Raw genomic sequence first — 11,237 nt, 5'->3', positions numbered from 1 at the left:
AAAAACTATTTGAAAAGAAATTATTTAGATAAATTAGTCATAAGTGTAACACCGGGGACCAAAAGCTTGGGTTCTTGGTGTCCAAAAGGCCTGAGGAGCTTTTCTTGTGATTTTTGAACGTCATAAGCATTCGAAGAAGAATCTTTACATTTGTGCTATTGACATATCTAAAGCCTTTGATTAGACTCAATTTAAAAAAAAACAAGTTTTTTTTAACTTAAAGTAAGAAACGAAATTAAAACTTAAAACAAACAGAAATTACTCTGTATATAAAGGGGGCTTTTCCTCCTCAGCGCCCCGCTCTTTACGCTAAAGTATGACTCTTTCTCTTAACTTTACTTTTTGAAACAGTAAAAAACTTCAGCATAAAGAGCGGGGTGTTGAGGAGGAAAACTCTTTTCATATACGGAGTAATTTTTGTTCGTTTCAAGTTTAAATTTTGCTCCATACGTTCAGTTCATTTCATTTAATTTCTTAACGTTTTTGAATTAATACATGTTTTGATTTTGGCTCTCCGCACATAAATAATTAAAACAAAATTTGCTTATAAAGTTTTTTGGCTAAATGGCTTTCTCATAGTTTAAATCAGAAGATTTTGAGAAAAAAGGAGTGGGGGAGGAGACTTAGTTACCCTCCAATTTTTCGATTACTTAAAAAGGCAACTATAACTTAATTTTTTACGAAGGTTTTCATTGGTAAAAAATATACGTAATTTACGAATTAACTTAAGTTACGAACTTCTATATTGGTATGTTTTTATTACGTATATGAGGGGGTTAACCCCCTTTTCAATACCTTGCTCTTTACACTAAAGCTTGAATTTTATCCCAATTCCTTAAGAATGACCCCTGAATCACAAAGGCTGTAGAATAAATTGTTGAAATTACTAAAAATACTTTAGCGTAAAGAGCGAGGTAATAGGAGAAGGTGAACTCCTCATATGCGTAATAATTTATGTTCGTTTTGAGTTTTAATGTTGCTTTTCTTCCACCACGAAATTTCTTCCATGAAAAGATCCTTCCACGTAACCCCCTTTAACTTCTCCCCCCCCCCCCCTAAACCACAAAATCCCCCTCAAAACGTTTGTACACTTCCCAATGACCACTACTATATGTAAACACTGGTGAAAGTTTAGAACTTGCAGCCCCTCCCAAGGGGACTGTGGGGGAGTAAGTCGTCCCCGAAGACATAGTTATTAGCATTTCCGATTATGATGAATAAAATGGCTATCTCAAAATTTTTATCCCATGACTTTGGGGAAAATTGAGCATGGGGAGGGGGGCCTAGGTGCCCTCCAATTTTGGTCCCTTAAAAAGTGCACTAGGACTTTTGGTTCCGATCAGAATGAGCCCTCTTGCAACATTCTAAGACCACTGGGTCGATACGATCACCCCTGAAAAAAAAAAAAAAAAAAACACGCACCCGTGATCGGACTTCGGAGAAAAAAAACGAATATCCACATTTTTGTAGATAGGAGCTTAAAACATTTATCTAGGGGTTTTCTGATACGCTGAATGCGATGGTGTGATTTTCATTAAGATTCAATGATTTTTAGGGGGTGTTTCCTCCTATTTTCTAAAATAAGTCAGATTTTCTCAGGCTCGTAGCTTTCGATGGGTAAGACTAAACTTGATGAAACTTATATAATGAAACTTATATGTTTAAAATCATAATTAAAATTCAATTCTTTTTAGGTAGCTATTAATACTACTACTACTAATAATAACCCACTGCAGCACCAAGCCGCCTGAGGCCAACACAGCTACGCACGCTCCTCCTCCAACCTGATCTATTTAAAGCCTCCCTCTTTACACCCTCCCAGGAAGTCCTCCTTTTCCTTTAAATCCTTATTTATGACATCCTCCCTTCCCAGACAAGGACGACCTGCTTTTCGTGTAGCCCCAGACAGTTGGCCAAAAAGGACAATCTTCGGTAATCTGTCATCCTTCATCCGTAGAACGTGGCCTAGCCATCTCAACCTTTCTTTCATTATAGCCCTAGAAAGCAGGATTGAACCACATTTTTCGTAGAACCTACTGTTTGAAATACGGTGAGTCAGCCAGGTACCCAGAACAATCCGTCGGCAATTTCTCTGGAAAACATCTAGTAAATTTTCATCTGCTTTTCGGAGTGTCCATGCATCAGAGCCATATTTGACCACTGTCATCACTGTAGCTTCCAATATTCTAATCTTGGTTTGCAGACTTATCTTTCTATTCTTCCAAACTTTTTTTAACTGTGAAAAAATACCCTGAGCCTTTGCTATTCTACTTTAGCATCTTTACTGCTCCCACCATCTTTTTGGTCAATTTTTTGGTCCCTTAAAAAGTGCACTAGCACCTCTGATTTCGATCAGAATGAGCCCTCTTGCAAGATTCTAAGACCAGTGGGTCGATACGATCACCCCTGAAAAAAAAAAAAAAAACACGCACCCGTGATCGGTCTTCTGAGAAAAAAAAAAACGAATATCCACATTTTTGTAGATAGGAGCTTGAAACATCTATCTAGGGGTTTTCTGATATGCTGAATACGGTGGTGTGATTTTCATTAGGATTCTAGGATTTTTAGGGGTTGTTTCCTCCTATTTTCTAAAATAATTCAGATTTTCTCAGGCTCGTAGCTTTTGATAGGTAAGACTAAACTTGATGAAACTTATATAATGAAACTTAAATGTTTAAAATCATAATTAAAATTCAATTCTTTTTAGGTAACTATTACTACTACTACTACTAATAATAACCCTCCGCAGCACCAAGCCGTCTGAGGCCAACATAGCTACACACGATCCTCCTCCAACCTAATCTATTTAAAGCCTAAGCCTCCCTCTTTACACCCTCCCAGGAAGTTCCCTTTTCCTTTAAATCTTTATTTATGACATATTTTTAACATCCCTTAGAATTTCCTTAGAAAATTAGAAAACTTTTGAATTCCGTCAGAATGACTCATTATGTGGAATTCTAGGACAAGTGGGTCGATACGATCATCCCTGGGGAAAAAACAACAACAAATAAACACGCATCCGTGATTTATTTTCTGGTAAAAATACAAAATTCCATCCCGGGAATACAAATACAAATACAAATCCATATCAGGGTTCCCATATACGCTGAATTTGATGGTGTGATTTTGTTAACATTCAGTGACTTTAGGAGGAGCTTCTCCTATTTTCTAAAAATCAACCTAATTTCTCTGGCTCGTAACTTTTGACGAGTAAGACTAATTTTGATGAAACTTATATATCTAAGATAAGCAAAAAGTAAGATTCCTTTGATGTAACTATTGGTATTAAAATTCTCTTTATTAGAGTTTCAGTTACTATTGAGCCGGGTCTTTCCATACTACAAGTTAGTGAACACGAACTGTTCGAAAATCTGTTAGTTCTGTCTATAGTTTTGATTGTGCACACACGTAGGCTGCCTAAGATCGTGCACTTAGTGTAACTTACATAGAAAAGGTAATCCACCGTTCGTTATCATCAAACAGTTCGTGGTAACGAACTGTAGTAAGGAGTGATCCTGCTCAATAGTAACCAAAACTCTAAAAAATTGGATTCTGATATCAATAGCTACATCAAAAGAATCGCATTTTAATGCTGATTTTAAATATATAAGTTTCATCAAGTTTAGTCCTACCCATTAAAAGTTACGAGCCTGAGAAAATTGGCCTTATTTAGGAAAATAGGGGGAAACACCCCCTAAAAGTCGTAGGATCTTAACGAAAATGACACCATCAGATTCAGCGTATCAGAGAACCCTACTGTAGAAATTTCCAGCTCCTATCTACAAAAATGTGGAATTTTGCATTTTTTGCCAGAAGACAAATCACGGGTGCGTGTTTATTTGTTTGTTTTTTTTTTGTTTTGTTTTTTTTTTCCCCAGGGGTCATCGTATCGACCAAGTGGTCCTAGAATGTCGCAAGAGGGCTCATTCTAACGGAAATGAAAAGTTCAAGTGCCCTTTTTAAGTGACCAAAAAAATTGGAGGGCATCTAGGCCCCCTCCCACGCTCATTTTTTTCCCAAAGTCAACGGATCAAAATTTTGAGATAGCCATTTTGTTCAGAATAGCCGAAAATCATAATAACTATGTATTTGGGGATGACTTACTCCCCCACAGTTCCTGGGGGAGGGGCTGCAAGTTACAAACTTCAACCAGAGTTTACATATAATAATGGTTATTGGGAAGCGTACAGACGTTTTCAGGGGGATTTTTTGGTTTTGGGGGTAGGGTTGAGGGAGGGGGCTATGTGGGAGGATCTTTCCTTGGAGAAATATGCCATGGGGGAAAAAATTCAATGAAAAGGGCGCAGGACGAATCTGGTCACGTTAGAAAAAAACGTCAAATTCAGAGCTTAATATACAATGCTGGGTGTTCGGAGCCTCTCTATTATGGAGTATAATTTGAAAATAACACAACTATACGAGCGATAAAACATACATACCACAACCATAACTCAACTAACGAAAGAACTGCTAAGAGATAACACAACTATAAAGCGAAAACAGGTGAAAACTAACGGGAAAATAAACGAACTAAGAGGTGGAAGGGGCCCAGAGAAAAAATATAATACTTTTTCAATTTTGAGCCTAACTTCCGCAAAGGAGTAATAATGTCAGAAGCCCCGAAATACCGAATTATTTTCTTTTCAAACAGTTCGTGGTAAAGAACTGTAGTAAGGGGCGACCCGGCTCAATAGTAAACGAACCTCTAAAAAACGGAATTTTGAGGCTAAAAGATACATCAAAAGAATCGAATTTTCACGCTGATTCTAAATATATAAGTTTCAATTAATTTAGTCTTTGTCATCAAAAGTTACGAGCCTGATAAAATTTGCCCTATTTTGGAAAAAAGGGGGAAACATCCCCAAAAAGTCATAGAATCTTAACGAAAATCACACTATCGCATTCGGCATATCAGAAAACTCTATAGCAAAAATTTCAAGCTCATATCTAAAAAAATGTGGAATTTCATATTTTTTTGCCAGAAGACAAATCACGGGTGCGTGTTTATTTGTTTGTTTGTTGTTTTTTTTTCTTTTCCCCAGGGGTCATCGTATCGACCAGGTGGTCTTAGAGTTTCGCAAGAGGGCTCATTCTTACGGAGATGAAAAGTTCTAGTGCCTAACTATGTCTTTGGGAATGACTTACTCCCCCACAATTCCTGGGGGAGGGGCTGCAAGTTACAAACTTTGACCAGTGTTTACATATAGTAATGGTTATTGGGAAGTGTACAGACGTTTTCATTGGGATTTTTTGGTTTGGGGGGTGGGGTTGATGGGAGAGGGCTTTGTGGGAGGATCTTTCCTTTGAGGAATATGTCATGGGGGAAGAAAAATCCAATGAAAAGGGTGCAGGATTCTCTAGCATTACTATAAAAAAAAACAATGAAAAAATAAACATGAAAACGTTTTTTCAAATGAAAGTAAAGAATAGCATTGAAATTTAAAACGAACAGAGATTATTACGCATATGAGGGGTTCTAAAAATACTTTTGCATAAAGAGCGAGGTATTTAGGAGGAGATAAATTCCTCGCTCTTTATGCTAAAATATTTTTAGTAATTTCAACTATTTATTCTACGGCCTTTTTGATTCAGGGGTCATTCTTAAAGAATTGGGACAAAACTTACGATTTAGTGTAAAGAGCGAGGTATTAACGAGGGTACAAACCCCCTCGTACACATAATAAAAATATAAGAATATAAAAGTTTGTTATGTAAGTTAATTCTTAAGTTACGTATATTTTTTACTAATAAAAACGTTCGTTGAAAATTAAAAGTTCTAGTAGCCTTTTTAAGTAACCGAAAAATTGGAGGACAGCTAGGCCTCCTTCCCCACCCCTTATTTCTCAAAATCGTCTGATCAAAACTAAGAGAAAGCCATTAAGCCAAAAAAAAATAATATACTAATTTCATTTCAACAATTTATGTGCGGAGAGCCAAAATCAAACATGCATTAATTCAAAAACGTTCAGAAATTAAATAAAAAAAACTAGTTTTTTAACTGAAAGTAAGGAGCGACATTAAAACTTAAAACGAACAGAAATTACTCCGTATATGAAATGGGTTGTCCCCTCCGCAGTCCCTCGCTCTTTACGCTAAAGTTTGACTCTTTGCCACAATTCTACTTTTTAAAACAATTAAAAACTTTAGCGTAATGAGCGAGGGACTGCGGAGGGGACAACCCATTTCATATACGGAGTAATTTCTGTTCGTTATAAGTTTTAATGTCGCTCCTTACTTTCAGTTAAAAAAACTAGTTTTTTTTATTTAATTGCTATAAGATCCCTATAAAAGAGTAAATGTGAGAGGACAGGTGAATTTGTGTTCTTTATTTTTTTTCTCTCCGAAATAAAAAAAAAAAATCTGTGTGGCTTTTTAAAATGAAAAATGCTTTTAGTTGGGCATTTTCATTTTCAAAATGACCATTTTGTCCCCTCTTAGATATTTAAAAACACATTTGCCTCTCCACCTCTAACTTACTCTACGTAACAGTCGGAGACTAGAATCAGAAGCTAGTCAGAGACTAGCTTTTTCTTATAGAATCAGAATTTTTCCGAATCTTGAGGGACGGATAAAATAATTTCTAGAACTGTGACATTGGCTCAGTCATAAGATCCAACAACTGATACAATTTAGTGTGGGGGTATAGAAGGAGGGTGTAAGCAAAGACAGTCTACTGCGGATATGGGGTGTTGTGTTGCGGCCAAGAGGTGAATGTGAAAGCCATTTGAAAATTCAAATAAGATTTGTAAGCGAAGGGAATTCAGGATAGTTTTTTCTGGGGACAAAAAAAGCTTAAGAAGTCGATAAGTGTCCACCTTTTTTTAATTTTGGTAGAGGAATACCCAATTGGCTTTTTAAGGTTGTCTAACTGTCCAATTTTATTTTTGAAACCGGTTTAAAGCTGTTTCCGGTTTTATTTTTGGCAAATTGTTGCGCTAATATCTGACATCTTTTGACGGAAAACTAAGTTTAGAATGCCCGAGCCCCTGTTGTTACTTTTTGAATTTTGTTTTCTTCTTTATTTTCTTAAGGAACATCTTTCTTCATTATAGTCTGATCAGTGGCATAAGAGCTTTAATGTCATCTAAGTTCTCATCAACATTATGTTTGGCTGTGAATTGTAAGACAGATGAAACAAAATATAATCTGAGTAGAGAGTACTATCTTAGCACTTAAATGAGAAGAATAACTTGCTGGTTTTGTTTTGGTCTAAAAGCCATTTTTTTTAAAGAATTTGTTACTACTTTTTTCATGTTTTTTAAGGCAGAGTTTTTTTTAAAGAATTCATTACTTCTTTCTGCTGTATTTTATAATTGAACTTTTATTTTCTGACAGTGGTTTCCTCAATCAATTCCAAAAATTCATTGGTTTAGGATTAGGTACCATTATAGAAATAGGCAACAATCTGATAAAAATTTCGAACTTTTAAATAAAATGGTAATGAATCATCCTTTTTCTTATACCCTCCAACACTTATAAATGAAAAAAGTTCAGAAAACCTACTTCTCGAAATTGAGATGAGATCTCAAAGCATTAAAATACTATATTTTCCTTTTAGCTGTGAAGCTCGGGCGAACATCAAAAAGCAAAGAGAAAAGGTTGAAGAAGAAATGAGATTCCACAAAGTCCAACTGAGAGGGAACGAACAGACATCAAATTTTTTTACTAGTAGCAATTAAGTTAACAGCAACTTCTGACTTCAATTTATAGTTCGTTGTGTAGTTTTGACCTATGTCTATCTTTTTAAGTTTATATTTTTAAACTCCTGACTTCAATTTATTGTTCATTTTTTAGTTTTAAATTATTTTCATTTTCTTAAATTTATATATATTTCATTCAAATTTTAATTATATTCTCTTTTAGAAAATTCGCAAGATTTTAGTGTTCATTTGTATAATGATTTAACTTATGTTATTTATTTTTAATTTATTTTTCTGTGTAAAGATATCTATGAATGTAGGCCTAACATATTTTGTAAATTACTATTCAGGAAGCGGAAAAAGGCAGTCTAAACTATTTTTGTGTCTGAACATTGGACTAGAAAAAACTTAAAATCTATTATTTACTTATTGTTCTTTTCAGGATAAAATTACCTTGTTAATAATTTTTCTCATTTACTTCAATATTAAAGGCTCTTGAATTGACTTTCTGTCTTTCTCCTCTTCTGTTTCTTTGTTGATAGTTTTTTGCTATTTATATCAAATTTGTATTCTACAATTTCGCAAAAATTTCGCAAGATTTTAGTTTTAATTCCTATAATGGTTTAACTTAGCCTATACTATTTATTTCTGCTGTGTTAATATATTTATCACTGTAACTTACTTTGTAAATTACTATTCAGGAAACGAAAAAAAAAATTGTTAAAAAGCATGTATGTATCAGGACTTAGGAACAAAAAATACTTAAACTCTATTGATTACTTATTGTTCTTTTCAGGATAAATTAACTTGTTGATAATTTTTCTAATCTACTTGAATATTAAAGGGTCTTGAACTGACTTTCTGTCTTTTTTCTCTCCTTTTTCTTTGTTGATAGTTTTTTGCTATTTATATAAATTTTTTATTCTACAATTTCACAAAAAATTCGCAAGATTATAGTTTTCATTCGTATATTGGTTTAACTTAGCCTATATTATATATTTTTAACTTATTCCTGCTGTGTAAATATATTTATGACTGTAACTTACTTTTTTAATTACTATTCAGGAAACGGAAAAAAATAGTTAAAAAGTATTTTTGTATCTGCACTTTGGACCATAAAACACTTAAACTTTATTAAATAAGTATTATTCGGTTCAGGATAAAATTACCTTGTCGATTATTTTTGTCATGTAGTTGAATATTAAAGGAACTTCAACTAACTTTCTATCTTCCTTTCCCTTTTTTGATATTTTATCGCTAGTTATTTCAATTTTCTGTTCCACAATTCTACATTTAGTGCTACCTAGGTAAAGAGGGATACACAAAGTATTATTTATTATTATTTTTTTAGACTAGAACACTTCGTATCGAAGAAGTTGTTGTAAAAACTTTAATAATGGCTAATTCGATTGGAAATTAAAAGAACAAGTGCCCTTTGTGATAGTCGAAAGTGTTTGGAGAGCACCTAACCCCCCATCCAATATCCTCAAACACATTCAATCCAAATTTCAAGATAGTCAATTTGGGCAATGCAGTTAAGACGTCCGGAAAATATGTCTTTAAGGATGACAACCCCCTTACAGCCCACAGGGCAATTGTTGTAAATTATGCCCAAAGGACGTATAAGGTTTTAATCAAAAGGGTGGTTTTATAAGCTTTGGTGGGAATCATTGTATTTGTAATAAGATTCCTTTATGTCCTTCTTAAGATTCAAATTGATCGGGGGCAGCCTCCCCCCCCATCTCGAGTTTTCTATAAATACACCCAGGAAAATTTTTGGGCTAGCTATTTGTTCAAAATAGTACAAAGATCATATAATAAGGTCTTTGGGGTTGACAGAATTCACCAGAGTCTGGTAATAAGGGTTTTAAGTTATGACCGAGGAATATATAAAGTTTTTACGGATGGGATGGTCGTATGAACCTTAGAAGAGCCTGATTTGATTCTAAATGTATAATTCTAGTTCTCTTTAAGAGTTAAAATGACGAAGAGTATCTAGCCTCCCCCTAAAATCCTCTTTTCCCGAAACGCATTCAATTCAAACTGCGAGACAGCAATCTTATTATCAATTGTTCACAAATCATATAACATTGTCTTTTGGGTGGATAGAATCCCGAAATGCACATGAGCAAGGTTTGTAGTTATGCCCCTGAGCATTTAAGGTGTTTATTGAGCAGGTGTTCACATAAAATCTGGATCAGATGAATCTTATTTGATTGAAAATAAGAAATCTTAGTGGCCTTTATATGAGTCAAAGTGAATGGAGGGTAATCATCCCCCTCCCCCGTAAGCCAATAATTTCCTAAAACATGTTTGATCAATTTTTAAGAGAACTATTTTGTTCAGCAGTGTGGAAAGGCCCTTATTTTTCCAAAAAAAATGAAGAGCATTCAGATGAGCCTTTTGAAATGTTTAGAGAAGTGTTAAACTGAATCAAAACACGTTACGGGTATACGGATTGTAAAAAGGAAAGAGGGTGTAACACAGGAATAACTGAGTATATTAATTTTGAATTCGGGAAACTATAAAGGAGATGATCAAAAAAGCAATATTTGTATGTAACTAACACTACTAAATTACCACCACTACTACTACCTCACTAATCTATTTACAATATTGAGGATAAATTTGAACTAAACTAAAAGTTACTATGTGTTGGCACAGAGTCAAAATAGCGTATCTGAAAAATTGATTATTAAGTTTAAACTTTCAGAGAATCCTTAAAAGGGAAGACAATCTCATCAAAATCAATATGAGCACACTGTTGCTATTACTACTGTTACTACTACATTTACTACCCCTACTACCCCTACTGCAACGACTTGTAAGGCTTAGGTCCATTTGGATTAAAATTCGAGATGAAGAAGTATATGAAGATACCTGTTATCAAAAGAACATATCAGCAATAATGAACGGACAATCCAAGATCATTTCTTTGTTTTCAGTAAATCGAAAACTATGTTCTTGTCTTGAGAAGGTATGGGAGTAATTAGCCCTACTCATGACAATGTTTTCTGTTCTGAGTTTGACTCGGGTATTTTTGTAATTTCTCCTTGTTTAGAGTTTCATTTATTTATTGATAGTGATTTGTGGTAGTTTTACGGGTGTATTTTTATTTAGCTTTATTTCCGCTCATTTTCGGCTTAATGACACTTTTTTTCTTTGAAAAATTTGTTTTGTGACAACCATTTTTGAAATTAACTGCATTATTACATCACTCTGTATTTTAGTTCTGTCAGTTTTTATTGAAACGTCTATAAGTGTGCAAGAAACAGCTCGCAAAATACATCAATTTAAATTTTGGATGTATTTACCGAAGATGTTCAATTTTCAAATCGATATTACGCACAGTATTGAAATGACAAATAACATTTCAAACGTGCATATAGAACGGTTTATATTTAAATCCAGTGTTTACACAAAACTACAAATTAAAGCATAAAATATTTGTGCCAATCGGCAGTACTATAATCTAGACTTAGTTTTGTCCGTAGATTGCAATTTTATCTCCGAACGTATATTTCAAGTAATGTTTTGTTGCTTGGTCTCGGTAACAGCACAACTGAAATTTAACATACTTAACAATTTTTTCCTTGG

Source organism: Artemia franciscana, chromosome 15 (genome assembly GCF_032884065.1).
Source record: "Artemia franciscana chromosome 15, ASM3288406v1, whole genome shotgun sequence".
Lineage (NCBI taxonomy): Eukaryota > Metazoa > Arthropoda > Branchiopoda > Anostraca > Artemiidae > Artemia > Artemia franciscana.
The sequence above is the reverse complement of the archived record's forward strand: the minus strand, read 5'-3'. Positions refer to the sequence as shown.